The sequence below is a fragment of the Rhinolophus ferrumequinum genome, chromosome 11, assembly GCF_004115265.2.
Source record: "Rhinolophus ferrumequinum isolate MPI-CBG mRhiFer1 chromosome 11, mRhiFer1_v1.p, whole genome shotgun sequence".
Lineage (NCBI taxonomy): Eukaryota > Metazoa > Chordata > Mammalia > Chiroptera > Rhinolophidae > Rhinolophus > Rhinolophus ferrumequinum.
Genome location: NC_046294.1, coordinates 31,608,572 through 31,625,197, shown reverse-complemented (window position 1 = coordinate 31,625,197; position 16,626 = coordinate 31,608,572).

Genomic DNA, 16,626 nt, shown 5'->3' with positions numbered 1-16,626 from the left:
TAGTGAATTAAAAAGATATATACATATTATTTTTCAAAGTCTTGGGAGTTAATAGAAGCGATCATAGAATATGATCATTGTTCCCAGGCTAGGAATCTGGGTAGAAAGTAGTTTACCAGAATTCAAAGGTATAGTGGCACATGGGTAGTGGGACTCAGGAGGCATTGCAGGGAAAGAATATGAGGGATACATATTGCAGCCTCACTTTCTTCTTGTGAATTCATGCTGGTACTTAACTTTACCAGAAGGTAGATGGCAAGGAGACCTGATATTGTCCTTAAGGGTCAGACTCCTGGAACATAAAGCATGGTAGAGAAAGTGGATGAAGGGTGTTTAAGGTTAAATGGAAAACATCCAGCAAAAATCATAAAATGGTCACAGAAAGTGGATACTATCAGGAATTTCGATGTAAGAAATGTCCAAACCTGTAGAGAATTTTTATGAATTTATTTGAGCCAAATTGACAGCATATGCCAGGAAGCAAGATTTCAAATTCTCCAGAGAATAAGAGTCTTGCAGCTTCTTTTATGCATTTGAAATTTAGGAGGGAACTAAGGACGCTTACATGGATGTGGGGAAAAGGCGGGGATCAGATTACAGGATAGTTAACAATATGATGTGCTCTCTTGAGGGTGGTTGCAGCTTACTTCAAAGGTGTATTAACCTAGATGCACAGAAACAATGGACAGGGCTTGCTTAAAGCAAATGTAAACTTTTTACTAAAGAAGTTACATGCCTGGAGCATAGCTACTAACCATGACCTGCCTAGTTAGAAAGTTAGGATCAGATCATCCTGTGAGGTTACTTTCCATAACACTCCTTTTTTTCATCCACAGGAACACAGTCCTCTAGTAACTGAGGTATGCACAGATGAGCAACCGCTTCTATTATATTGCAGTTTTAAGATAATAACCATCCATAAATCAGACTACCACTGAATTCCAAGTGCCTGATACTTAGGGCGTGAACAATGAATTTTTCGTGAATGAATTAATGGAACAATGAACGATTCAACTTACCTTTATCTATCCTGGTTAATGCTCCTTCTTTCATTTATGACTACACTGTTGTCTTGTGGACTTGGTGATACACACACACACACACACCACGACGTCGGACAAACAAGTTTTTGAACTCATCCTAGAAAAAGTACTACATACCTCATTGCTGAATATCACTACAATCACCTTTGAAGTACTCCCCTTGGGAAGCTATGCACTGACATCAGCACCTAGTCCACCCTTCAAAGCAATTTTAGAACGCTTTTTCTGGAATGGCCATCAGAGCTGTCATCATTTTACTCTTGATGTCCTGAATGTCATCAAAATGTCTTCTTTTCAATATTTCCTTTATCTTTGGGTAAAGAAAGAAGTCATTGGAGGCAAGATCAGGTGAGTAGGGAGGGTGTTCCAATACAGTTATTTGTTTACTGGCTAAAAACTCCCTCACAGACAGTGCCGTGAGAGCTGGTGCATTGTCGTGATGCAAGAGCCATGAATTGGCGAAAATTTCAGGTCGTCTAACTTTTTCACGTAGACTTTTCAGCACTTCCAAACAATAAACTTGATTAACTGTTTGTCTAGTTGGTATAAATTCATAACAAATAATCCCTTTGATCTTAAAAAAGGTGAGCAACACCGTTGCAACAAGTTTGCAAACTTAATTGTCAAACCTCATGTGTGTGTGTGTGTGTGTGTGTGTGTGTGTGTGTGTGTGTGTATTCATTTATTTCTGACTTTCAGTTTCAGATGAACATTGGTACTTCTAGCTCACTCACTCTGACTGCTTTATGTTATATATATAGTAAAAAAAAAAATCCTGATTGCATTCTGGTGCTGTAATCTCTGCTTTTATCTCAGGAGTCACCTGAAAAATAGCATTTAGATAGAGTGGGACTCACATTAGGACAGTGGGTAATAATGACCAGCAAATAGTGGGAATGACTTTAAGGACTATTTAACATGTAGAATCATTAAGATTTGACAATTAATAAAATTAGGGCATAAGGGAGACATAAGAGACATAGTGAATTCCATATGAGGGGCAGCAGAATCTGCCACTGCAAAATATGCCTCTTTGGCATAAGGAGTATCTTGAGCCAGTTATGTTTTAAGAAACATCGGAAAACCTCTGAAAACTGGGTAGAAGTTACCCTTTTGTAAGGGATGTTAATAATCTTACTTTTGTTTACTTTGCTTGTTCTGGTAACCTCCTGTAACTGCACTCACCCCCGCCACCACCCCACACCCCTACCCTATCTCTTTCTTTTTTTTTAATTTATTGGGGTGACAATTGTTAGTAAAATTACATAGATTTCAGGTGTACAATACTGTATCACATCATCTATAAATTACATTGTGTGCTCACCACCCAGAGTCAGTTCTCCTTCCATCACCACATATTTGATCCCCCTTACCCTCATCTCCCACCCCCCACCCCCCTTACCCTCTGGTAACCACTAAATTACATTCCCCAGATTAATTTTCAAAACCCTGTGGCCATCTTGTGGTTACTGATTGTTTTGTCTTAATCTGGAGATGGTATTTAAGGTAGTGGTTTGGACCGTTTCAAAGTTACTCAGTTTTCCTGGCCTTCTCCAATGTATACAGAAAGTATACATGTTATTAAACATGCCACCCCAAAATGTGTCTCTTTGGCATGAGGATTCATTTCTGCTGATTATTTTTAAGAAACAGAAGACTCAGGAAGTTTTTCTTGTCACCTCCCCCAAACTTCTTGTTCCAAGCAGTAGCTATCACCATAGATAACCATAGTATAATCTGAACTAGATGTGGCAGACAGGAAGGAACTGAGCAAAGCCCATTTCATGAAAGTCCTCTCTGCGACCTTGTCTCTGGGTGGCCCACCAAAACTTGTTTACTAAACATTAATTCTTTCCATTTTCCTGTGAATTGCCCTAGTACCCTTTGAAGTCCCGTACCTCTACCTCCTTCTCCTTAGTCTAGAATGACATATCATACCTCATTTTGCCTTGCTATCTTTGAAATTTCCATGCTTTTGTGAATTCCCCAGATGTACATATTAAAATTTGATTTTTCTCCTGTTAATCTGCCTATGTCATTTTAATGATGTGACCAGCCATAAGAACCAAGAGGGAGAGGGGGGATTTTCCCTTCTCCACACAAACAAACTACAGCAGCAAAACATAGTCCCAATATGCTTTTAACACAACTACTTCATAGTTTCCGGAAAACATTGTTGCCTCCTAAGTAGTCTGCATGAGAGTTTTTTTTTTTCTATAGAGAAAGTCTACAGGGAGTGAGCCTTGTAGAATCCTGCCTATTTAGGAATGTCCAACCAGTTCGGGAGCGCCTGATGGTTAACTCCCATGATGTAAGATTTGTAATCACTGGAGAAAGTGATGTACATGCTGTGCCTTAAGGGGACTCTGGGATGTTCTAAATAACATCTCTCCTCTTTGAACTTTTCTTGTAACATTTTCCACTTTTTGTTATAGTAATAACTGTCAATGTCTAGTCTACCCGGCATGTTAGATTGAGCAACTTGATGTCAAAGATAATGTATTTATTTTTTATCTGAAGATCCTTTAGTAATAATTATAGGACCTGACACAATTTCCCATAATGTTTATTTTTATTCTAAGTGCGACAATTTAAATTCAGTTTTCTTTCATCATTCAAATGGATTTTAGAAATGACCTCCTAAGCAGTGTTCTTGACCTTCATTTTTTATCATTATAATTCCCCATCTATGACATTCAACACCTCATTTCCATCCTCAAACCCACCTCTGTAACCTCACCATTGTCTATTGTGTCCAGCCAAGACTTGTATAAGTACCATTCACAATGACGTTTACTATTCTCTGGAAAATACCCCTGCATGCATGTCTGCCTTTAATCATGATTTTTCAAAAAGCCTAGCCTCACAGCTATCATTTTTTCCCTCTATCTGTAAAAATCTTTCTAGTCTTCAAGGACTATATCAACTATAACTCCTACCAACTCTTTACTCACACAACATGTTGGTAATAATTAGACTATAGCTCAGTACCTGGGATATATTGAGTAGTCAATAAATATAGGTTGAACTAAATTAAATTGCAGTATTCACTTCATTCAGATTTGTTCAATCGACATGTGTGTATCTGCCACTGAATCACTGTTGTCAAGGACCAGATCTAAATCACATTTGCACCTAGCATGATATTGTGCATGTAATAGTCTTGAAATGAATGCTTGCTACTAAATTTATTCAATTTAAATATTTATTAAGTGCAAGAAAGGACATGAGGCCTGTGTCCTTCCAAAGACCACCATAGACACAACTTTGGTTGAATAAAATTGGGTTTGTTGCTGTGTTCAATAAGGGAGAGCTCACACCTGAAGGAACTGTGAAGTGCCTCACTAGGATTGCGTCATAAAAGACTTTATTGAACTTGTGTTTTAAGTTTTTCTGGGATTGATGCCATCAAGAAGCAGGGATAATTTTATGACTTGATATCCTTATAATTCTAATCTAGAAGTAAAGAAGCACAAAATAAATTTAACACTGTGATTTGTAAAGAAAGAAGCAGTTATTTATATTCATAATGAATTATGGATGTTTGACTTTTTTTCCTTTCTCCTTTATTTATTTTTTGTTGTTGTTTAGACAATGTTGTGTTTTTGACTGTATTCAGCCATGACTACCAAGTAGTCTTATTTTTTTTCTTCATCATGATCACAAGTGACCTTGTCTGATGTGACACACTTAACATTTTTGTGTTCAACAATAGTCCATGGCCTTATGTCCTAGACCAAGTCCTGGATGTCAGAGGCTGCTTTTCTTCTCACTAGCTAGTCGGGTCAAGCTCAAATCCAGGCCTTTATGGAGTAGTGGGTAATAAAGGAACTTTGGGGGTAACTATGAATATCACCATCACCACCTGTTGTTATCAACATGTTCATTTCCAGGAGAGGTTATTATTATGTACGAGGTCTAACAATTAAGTTCGCAAACTTTGTTGCAACGATGTTGCTAAACTTTTTTGATATCAGAGGTTTTATTCATTATAAATTTGTACCAACTGGACAGTTAACCAAGTTTACTGCTTGGAAGTGCTGAAAGGGCTGCATGAAAAATTTAGACGACCTGAACTTTTCACCAACCATTCATGGCTTTTGCATCACGACAAATGATCAGCTCACATGGTACTGTCTGTGAGGGAGTTTGTAGCCAGTAAACAAATAACTGTATTGGAACACCCTCCCTACTCACCTGATCTGGACCACAGTGACTTCTTTCTTTACCCGAAGATAAAGGAAATGTTGAAAGAAAAACATTTTAATGTCATTCAGGACATCAAGGTAATACGACGACAGCTCTGAAGGCCATTCCAGAAAAAGATTTCCAAAATTGCTTAGAAGGGTGTATAGCTTCCCCAGGGGAGTACTTTGAAGGTGACCATAGTGATATTCAGCAATGAGGTATGTAGCACTTTTTATAGGATGAGTTTGCACACTTAATTGTCTGATTTCGTATGTACTGTGTACCTAGCACTGTACTTAGAGATTCACAGCCACTGTCTTACAAAATTAATCCTCACAGCAACTATATGGACTATGTGCTATTATCGTCCTCACTTTACAGACTATGAAACTATCTATCCCAACCATATAGCTATATAATATAATAATTGTCACTTCTTTCAGTCATTCATCCTAATTTACTCTCTCTATTCAAATCCCAGCTGCACCAACTGTGTAAAACTTTGAAGGGTTGTAATTTCTTTGAAATTTCACAAATGTTAGAAGGCTTAAGTCACCTTTAAAATATTTGGGAAAGGCAGAATATTTGGTACATTGCCGACCACAGAGAAGGACTTAACACATGCTGACATGCTTTCCTTGCCTTCTAAAGAGGAATATACTCAGTCATTCTACGCACTTTTGGTTTCTTAGGCTATAACATCTCCTATCAGAATTTTCAAAAATTACCATAATCAACACAATGAATAACAATAATACATACTTTTTTGACGGAGTAACTGATTCAGTACTCTGTTCTGCCTGAAGCTTCCTGATTCTGCTCATATCTAAGGTAGAATTCAGCAAAAAGCAGACAACTCCCTGCCATCCATTGTACTGAAGTATTTAAATTCTCTGAGCCGGTTGGGACTGTGACCCAGAAACCAATTCTACTCCCTCTTCATTCTCTAGAGCTTTTGTAGTTGCTTTCGAAAAGACCTATCTATATCACTAGCAGACTGTTTTGAAATCATCTGTGAAAAGGATTGTAGCATTTCTGAAATAGAAAGAGGATGTGGAGAAAACTGGGGCCTAATGATTTAAATTCATTTATAGCTTTTTAAAAAAAATTAGCTTATGCTCAAATAAGAAGGGAGGAAAGCAAAATATTCCAGGTAGCCACTAGTTTATTTCCCCGAAAATAAGACCTAACCAGAAAATAAGCCCCAGCATGATTTTTTCAGAATGCTCGTAATATAAGCCCTACCCCCAAAATAAGTCCCAGTTAAGATCTTAGGCTAGATCGATGCATTTAATAAGTCCATTGCAACACATGACGGACGTACTCAATTGTAATTAACATATAATTAAATATAAATAAATAATATTATTGACATTAATACTTAAAATAAATGATAATGTAAATTATAATTAAGTATTTGTAAATACCCAAGCGGGCACCTTTGGACAAGAGGTAAACGCCTATGTAAAAAGATGAACTCTAAACTAATTGCCAAATGACCAACTGGAGTACAGACACAACGCACGAATAATGTGTGCAGTTGATAACGAATGGACATGGTTGTGTTTAAGATGAATCTTCATAATTCAATATGTCGTGTGTTGTAATGGACGTACTTAATGCACTCGTATGAAATAAAGAAACGTTTTCTGAATTTTGGTGCCTGCAATTTTTCTTTGCTTTTATGTGGATCATCATTCTTAACTATCATCATTTTTGTTGCCACTCATGTCTTAAGTGTTCAATTAACACTTGATTTAATGTTAGATTTAAAAGGAATACTATTTTGACCCCCAGACAAGATGAGTGCAAAAAGAAAGAGCTATTCCATTGAGTACAAGAAAGGAATCATGGAGGACTTCCGGGGAAAGAATCTGACGACTTTCTGCAAAGAGAAGAAGTTGGATCTCCGAATGGTCTGAAAATGGCGAGCAGAGTACGATAACCTCAGTCAACAGGTGGAGGAGGGAAATGCTAAGAAGTGCAAGTGTGGATCAGGTCAGCAACCATTATTTCCTGAGCTGGAAGACATCATCTGTGAATGGATTGGTGACAGGAGAGCAAACGCTTTGGTTGCGCGCAAGGCTCATATTCAAGCATTTGCCCTTGCAATGGCACCACAGTTAGAAATATCCCCAGAAGAATTCAAAGCATCCCAACACTGGCTGGATGGCTTCCTTCAGCGATATGAACTGTCTCTAAGATCGACAACACTGTTCAAGCTGGAAGAGACTGAAGTTATTAAACGTGCACTTGCATTCAAGTTCTTTGTTGATCGCATCGACTTTTCTAAATACCAGCTCTCCAACATGATTGCTATGGATGAAACTGCAGTGTTTATGGGCCGAGGATCTCAAATGACAATTGATCAGAGAGGTGCCTTGTCAATCTACATTCCCTCCACTGGTTACAAAATTGCGCGCGTTACCTGTATTTTGGCAATTTGTCTGGATGGAAAGAAAGCCCCACCTCTAATCATCACTAAGGGCAAGAAAGATAAGCTTGAACATGTTTCAGGCATTTATGTTCTGGAAACTGGAAAAGCCTGGTGCACACAATCAGTTATAAGGAAGCGGGTCGATTTAATGCTGCCACTTGGTTTGCGAGGTGGCCAAAGAGGTCTGCTAGTCTGGGATTCAGCCAGCACTCACCATGATAAAGACATGAAGAACTTCCTTACAGAGAGTAGAATAGATCAAATAGTGATTCCCTCAGGAATGAGTGCCTACATGGAAATCAATGACTACATTGAAAATAGAATGGAGAGAAATCAGCGTTTAAACTTTGTGAAGCCTATCCTGCAAGAGGTCGTGACTTGGGTGAAGAACTCATGGTATAAAAATCACTGACAGCTGTGTTGCCAATGCACTACGAGCAAGCTACATGGACAAGAAACGTTCATTTAAGGAGAGCTCTGGATATGAGAGATTAGGGCCAATGGTTCTACAGGAAATGGAGTCACAAAAAATGCAAGACAGAATTCCGGGTTTGGAGAGTTATGACGATGTTCCAGAAGAAAATGACATGACTTTGAATAAATGTAGATTTTTGTACATGAAAAAATAAGACATTCTCTGAAAATAAGCCTTCATGCATCTTTTGGAGCAAAAATTAATATAAGACCCAGTCTTATTTTCGGGGAAATACGGTATGTTGTGAGTTGCTATGTTTTATTAATCCTGGTAGTCCCCCAACACCTACCACAATGCTTAACACAGGAACACTCAGTCAAAAGGATGCTTGCAGAGGCGGTACAGCAGTTAGAGCAGTGAATGGAATTCCATTGTTCTGTATCACAATCCCTGCTCACTGATCATCATTCAGAATGACTTTGGAGGTATTACTTTAATTTCCTGAGTTTCATTTTGTATACACTAAAAAAACTACTTGCTTTTATGCCCTGCATGTTTTGAGAGTGTCAAAGTGTTATGAAGACCAAGTTTTATTGTCAATTATGTTTGTGTTCAATTTTAATCAAAAGCTTGTTCAGTCAGTTCTTTTCAAATAGACACATACCCTATTTCAATCTTCTGATTTTTCCATGAATGGTTGAGGTGGCAATATAACTCCTGTTAGCTGTTTATTGGCAGTCTGATTTCCTTAGACAGCAGGGACTGAATTATAGGGGATGTAAGTGTAAGAAATATAATCAAATAAAAAATAAAGACCTGATTTACATACAAACTTAAATGTGGCATAGATTTTACAATCACTTGGCGGGCTAAAATAAAATAAAGGGAAATGTACCTTTGTTAATCTATAGAGGCAATGCATGAAAAGCTAAGAAATCGCGGTATTTATAGTAGTTTCAAACTTAAGATTATAAAAACGAAAACTAAACTGCAAGATAAGACTTAGTATGGTAATTAAACTTTGAGGATTCATTTAATTGAATGAACACAAAGTATGCCATAGAGGTGAAATCACAAGTTATAAAGAGTGGAGGAAAAGTGAAATAGACTAGACAGCTTTCAAATTTCACAGAAGCCAGAAAGAATAGAGTAAAATGGAATTTCAAATGTGGCCTGGAAAGTCTTCAAAGGCTGATAGGATATTTTATGTGGGCTTATATACTATAAATCTATTCATAGGATATCTCTATCCTAATAAAATCCGTTCATCATCCTATTTTGTGGCTTGAGAAAGAATACATCAGTCAGGCTTGAGACACGCATGTACCTCTAAAACTTGGCAGTGTTTTTAACTCCATTTAAAAAACAAGAGGATCAAACTACAGCATGATGATTATAGTAATACTGTACTGTATATTTGAAATTTTCTGAAAGTAGATCTTAAATATTCTCCCTATGCACACAAAAATGGTAATTATATGAGGTATTGGATGTGTTAATTAACCTGCTGTGGTAATCATTTCACAATGTATGCGTGTATTAAATCATAACATTGTACACCTATAAAGAATCACATTTTACAACTTAAATATATACAATTTTTGTTTTTCAATCATGCTTCAATAAAGCTGTGAGAACAAACAAACAAAAAAACACAGGACTAAGAAAGATGAAGATTATTTTTCCTTAAAGGAAAATCAATGTTTATTTTAGAAGTAAGATAATGGAGATCGGGCAGGTGAAAGAAAAAAGAAGGTATTTTAACAAAAGAGTTGAGTATTAACTGATAATGAAAAGAGGTGATAAAATTAAGGATCTTGAAGTTTATGGGGGATTACCCAGGTCCTAAATGCTATCACAGTCAAAGAGAGAGGCTGTGGGTGATTATCCACAAATATAGTGGAGAAGGCAGTGGTGAAAAGAAGTAAAAGGGATGTGATCACAAGCTCAGGAATGCTGATGGCTATGGAAACTGGAAGAGGCAACTAATGAAACCTTTAAAGTCTTGCATTTAAGGGTCTCTTTATGTTTCATATATATATATATATATATATATATATATATATATATATATATATATATAATGTCAGGGGCTTTAAATGTCCAGGGGCTTTATTTCTATTTAGTTTGAGAATAGAAAAAAATACCTCTAAATGTAATTTTAAATTTAAATGTAAATGAACATGAAAGTCTCCATCTTCCAGGAAGTGGAAGTCACCAGAGTCTGCTTTTAACAAAATGCGCTGCCATTTTTCCTCCCAAACAACATGTAATTCACATGTGAGCTCATTTCTACATGCCTAGTTATATGTGTTATATACTGTTACCCAACGGCAGGTATCTAGTTTGCAACACTACTCATGCATTTTAATGGTCTGGGCTACTTAAAGACATGTGTGCTCTGCATTTTGTTTTCAATTTAATGCTCATTAAAAGATAGAAAACAATGGGTTAACAAAACTGTTCCTCTTCAAAATAAAGCTTTGAAAAGGAGAGCATGTACATTTGCTCCAACAAGTAACAACTTCGAAATTAAAAAAAAAAAAAGATGAGATTTATTTTTTCAAAATAAATGTCGTCGAGTGCAGCATTCTTATAAGAAATTTGGAACAGAGTTTTAAAAAATACAAAACATAATAACCCCAGTGCTGCAATCGCACCTCTCTGAGTTATCTACTGATGTATTTTATTCACTTATTTCTGTGTGGTGAGTCTCACTGGAGGAAAGGAACCCAAGTTATGGAGTTAGCAAATGCCATTTGTCCTCAGGGTACATTTCTGGATGCTGTGTACTCTAGTTCCCCTCACCCCCTTTAGGACCTGCCTCAAGCATTTTAATCAAAATAATATTTTAAACATCCTCTCTAGAACACTGTTCATTCAAACTCCGTTTAATCAGGTGAGAGTCACCTGCCTGAGACTCTAAGCAGCTGATAGTCCTTCCCAGTGAATTTTCTCACTCCTTGGGAGTACTCAGTTTCAACTACTGCCAGATTATATTTCTCCTCGCCCCCGCTGCGGCCCTTCCCATCCTCGTTAGCCGTAGGAATAGACGATCAGCCCAGGGTGGGGGCCATCGCCCGGGGACCCCTCCCCTCTCCAGCACCAGAGACAAGTCGCTCTCGCAGCTCCGGAGCCGCTGAGCGGAATAATCTTATCAGCTCTCTCCTAGGCCACCGGTGACATCACTCGCGAAGCTGATTCCCGGCTCCCCGTTCCTGGTTTCAAGAAGCGTTTGGTGGGTTAATCGGTTTGTCCATCGCTAGAAAGGGCTCATCGCCAGCTCGGTACAGGGCCGGTCACCGAGGAGCGACAGGACCCGCGGAGAAGGGAGAGTGAGGCAGCGAGAGAAAGAGGAACCTAACAGGTTACAACGTGAAATTCAGCCGGCGCACTACTTGCTGCCTCTGTTGCCCGCGCTGGCCCTTCAGCACCAGGTGAGTCCAGGAGCATGAGGCACCTGAGGAAAGGAGCGCGGCAGGTGAGAGGTTGGTCCTCCTGAAGGCGCCCCGACCAGTGGGGGCAAAGGACTCACAGTTCAGCTCTATGCATCACCTCCCTTCGTTAGAGGGCTTCTACGATTAGGATTCTGGTCTACTGCTGCAGCCAAGTCCTTTTGGAGGAAGTCTCAGTACTGCTTCCTGTGCAGAAACAAAGGATTTTTCTTACCGTAGGCAACATGCTTCAATACAGCCCTAATAGCAAGCATGCAGTCAACGGGAAATAGACCGAAGAAGTGAATAGACTCTAGATACAAGGAAGAAATCGTTACCAGGGAAAGTCCCTACAAAGGCCTTCCAATGCAAGTTTCGTATTTTAGGGTATAGGGAGCCCTGGGAAGCAGGTAGGTTCTAGAATACCTGAAACCTTGCACACACACACACACACACACACACAAAAAAAAAAAAAAAAAAGAAAGAAAGAAAGAAAGAAAGAAAGAAAGAAAGAAAGAAAGAAAGAAAGAAAAGAAAAAAAGAAAGAAAAAGAAAAAAGAAAAAAACAAAAAGAAAACAGAAAAGTCCCTGGATCCTTGAGAAGACCTGTTTTAACTTTTGGGGGAGGCTAAGTGGTTGGTGAGAGACTGCATGCATTTTTATTTGTGTGTCCTCTGAGCTGAGCTAAACAAATAGCAAACAAGGCCACTTATAATTAGAAACACACTGAGTACTGATGTTCTCTCACTGATTTCAGATGGGACTTTTTAAAGGATATATGCATACATATGTGTGTGTGTGTGTGTGTGTGTGTGTGTGTGTATGTGTGTGTATATATGTATGTGTGTATATGTATATACACACACACAGACACACACACATTTTAAGTATATAGCCCAATGAGTTTGGGCAACTCTATGTAAATTAAGATACAAAATATTTACACACTCCAGAAATTCACAGAATGCCCCATTTCAGGCAACACCCCCACAAAAGTAAAGACTTATTTCTAACACCATAGATTGTGTGTTCTTTAAATTTTTATAAATGGAATCATGCACTATATTCCCCTTCATGTCCAGCTTCTTTCATTTAGTAAAAACTCTTAGAGTCACCCATGTTTTTTGCTCCTTTTAGTGCTGAGTGATATTCCATTGTGTGAATAAACCACCATTCGTTTTGTTTTACTTGTTCATGGGCATTTGAATTGTTTCCAGTCATTGCCTTTTACAAAATAAAATTGTCAAGTACATTCTTGTACATATATAATTGGAACTGCTGCATTATAAAATAAGCATAGTTTAACATTACGAAACACAGGCCTCCTGTTTTTGAAAGTGTTTGAACCCTTTTTTACTCTGACCAGCAAGGTGTGAGCGACCTGCACATCTTCGATAATGCTTGGTATTTCAATCGGTTTTTTTTTTGGTTTTGTTTTTTTCAATTACAGTCGTCAGTCAATATTATTTTATAATTTTGTTAGACATTCATATAATTTATGAAGTAATCCCCCTGATAAATCTAGTACCCATTTGGAACCATATATAGTTATAACAATTATTATTGACTATTTGTCCTATGCTGTATTTACTGTATCCCAGTGACTATTTTCTAACTACCAATTTGTACTTCTTAATCCCGCCCCCTTTTTCACCCATCCCTTCAAATCCTTCCCTTCTGGGCTGCACCCCCTGAAACTAAAAGATTGAAAATGGCAACTGGACTTGGAGATGACTGCGCCCTCCACAACTAGATCGAAGGACAATGACTTAGAGCTTATGGGCACTGGAGAAACACCCTGTTCCCCATTATTCCCCAATAAAGTTTTTTTAAAAATTGAGAGAGAAAAAAAAAAAAAGTCATCCCCCTGACTAATCCAGCACCCAACTGGCACTATACATAGTTCAGAAAAATATCACATATTGAGTAATGTATCAAGAACCTCAACCTCTCATCCTCCAAATTTGTAAAGAATCATGGTAATCATGGACACTGCTTTACAGAGACCTTAGGTTAAAAGTCTTGAGCTAGAAAATCTCCTGCTGGGTGACCACTGGTGAGCTAAGCAGTTTTACCAGCAGGACAATGCACTTGTCATTACCGCTGCAACAATTCTTGTAAACAGTTCTTTCTTATTAACTATTATGCACAGTAACTGGCCTGCTTATTTACTATATGCACAAAAGAACTGTTGAAGGAAAGGGAGAACAGAAGAAGGAATAGGAGGAAGAGAAAGATATAACTCTAGCCACTTTGTACCTAGTGTTACTCACTAAAAACTGTTTTTTGCTAATGTTCTGTCATTGACATTTTTGTGGCTACAGTTTATGCCTCAGCAATTTTTAGAGCATCCATTAGCATTTTTTTCTGTTATGAATATTTTAAAACAAATTTGAGCAAGATATTTTTTGTAAGTCCATAATTATCTCGTGCTAACAGATACACATTAAAAATAAACTAAATTAAGAGAAATATAATAATCATTATATAGGGAACAATTTCTACCAAAGAGCACCTAGGACCTGCCAGATTCCCTCCTATTTCTTGTTTTTTGTAAGAGTGTATCAGAGTATGGGGTGTGTACTCATATGCATCTTTGAATTGGGACTCCTCACCATCCCATGTGGACCACAACCTTGTTGAGAACTCACGCTTGAACCAACTGAGCCATCCGGCCACCCCACGAGGTGCTCAGTGGCAGCTCGATGTCTTCAATCTAGTTGTGGAGGGCGCAGCTCACCGGCCCATGTGAGAATCAAACCAGCAACCCTGTTGTTCAGAGCTCGCACTCTAACCAACCGAGCCATCTGGCCTCCCCGGATTACTTCTTAAATTATATAAATGTCTAACTACTATGCTCTACACCTGACATTAATATAAAATAATATTGAATGTCAAAAATATTAATTAAAAATTATTTCATATTTTTCATTTGGTAGGTGAAAAGTTTAGCATTGTTTTTTTTAAAAAATGTGTTTACTGCAATTAGAAAAGTTATGGTCCTTATATAGTAATATTGTAACTACAGGGATTAAAGCTCTTAATTTATGAAATTTGACATAATTTTCTGGTTGTGCCCGTTCTGACCTTTTCCATAGCAACTTTAGTAGCTGATGCACTATTGCACTGATTTGTCCATCTATAGTAAACATGCATTCGGGCCCCCATTACAATTTCTTTGTTGTCCTGCAGGAAAGCTCACTATTCAGGCTTCAGCAGAAGAAAAGCATTTTGCTTTTATAAACTGGCAAATGCCACAGAGATAAAGAAAGCTATTTGATTTTGACAATTGGTTCTTCCTCTCAGGAGACAGCAGGTAAACTCAGTAAAATGAAGTTTAATGACATGAATAAAGTAACCAATATAGAAACTCGTTTAAGGTATGCACAGATAACTGTGCATACCTCAAAGAAAGTAAACAGGGCTCAGTTGAATTGATGCAGCATAGAATGACTGTACTTTTTAAAAAACTTCATTCTGTAGAAGTATTACGTCGCTATGACAAAGCAGCCAATAATTTATTTCAGAAGGAAAGAGTTTAGATATTAAAAGAAAAAGTGTTACATGAAGTGTTCTTTAGTTCCTGATGAAAAATGATCCGTGGGGTGCTTGAGAAGGCTTGGGTTTTATTCTGGTAAACTTTTTGTTCCTTTAAGCTGTGGTTCTACTATTGGTTCCTTTGAATTAAGTTTTAAATGATGTGGTAAGGGGAGAGACATCACAGGGAAGGAGTGAAAGTCTACCAATTTTGGTGATTTTCTGCATCAAGCATATATGAGTACTGTAAGCGGATGTTTGGGTAGAGTCTTCCCAACAGGAGTCAATTTATTTGTCTGTCCTGGGACCTCTGATCTTTAGCACTCATACCACATGTTTATTTTATTATATTGTAAGGAAATGTTATATGGTGGTGATGCCCCAGACTCCTCTTTTTCTGGCTCTTAATCTAATCTTAGTGTCCAGCAAGTAAATTGTGGTGTTGGAAATCATTCCAATTTTATGTCTCTGAAATACTCTCCAGGAAATTTGAGCTAGTTTTCCCTATGTCTGTTCACAAAGTGAGGCTTCCACACCCACTTCATGTGCCTCTCTACACAGTCATTATTTATGATCAGTTTTATACCATTCTGAAGAGTCAGATTATAGAAATGTATTTTTCCCATATTTAGATGATATTAATATGCCAGTAAGGTTTTTTGCTTTGTTTTGTTTACTTTTCTGGAAAAGAATGTTCAAAATGTTCCTAGGAATATACATTTTCTCTTTGCCTCTAATCTGTCGTCTCTGACTACTGAAATGTGGGAAATATTATTTTGTTTTGTGTTTTCTTAAGAAGAAAAATAGAAGCAAATTAGGTTTCACATAATAACTTGCTTTGAGTAGCTAGTAGCTAGTCCAGTGCTTTGTTTTGTTTTTGTCTTTCAATGGATGAAAATATAAGGTTTTAATAAATGGTTTTTAATTTTCCTGGAAAAATCTGACATAGAAGAATGTGCAGTGAGAGAAAAACATAGAAATACCTTGCTTTCCCTGATGTCATTGATGACATCATTTCATCATCAGTTTCCCTTTCTTTAAGGTGTGTCAAATATCATATCATGATATTGTGACATATATCATCTTATGTCAGAAAATATGGACTTTGGCATGGCTGTTAATATGTTTTATGAAGTTAATTCTAGAAACTAACTCTTTATCCCGTGTTTATGTTAAATTGTTGAGTGTTTTTCCATTTTTCTGAAACAAAAATCAGATATATGCACCCAATCATGTGACCTGAAGTTATACATATAACTCTAGATGATGTTAATTGTACCTATAAGCAAATCTCAGACATGTGGAGTAAGTGGAGGTTCCTCAATGAGGCAGAAAGTCTTTGAGGGCAGGATCTAAGTGTCAGCATTTTTAATGCCCAGCATGAATCATTTTCAAGAGTCTAGCACATGGGCTAAATACGTATTTATTTGAGAAAGCAATCAGATTTTCTGTGTTCTCAGATTACCTCTGAACACAGTCCTTACTCCTAGGATGCTGTGCCTTTTGCTGTTTATGTAATACGTTGAGAGAAGGTGATCAGTGCAATAGAGTCCCTTTAGACCTATGGTTATA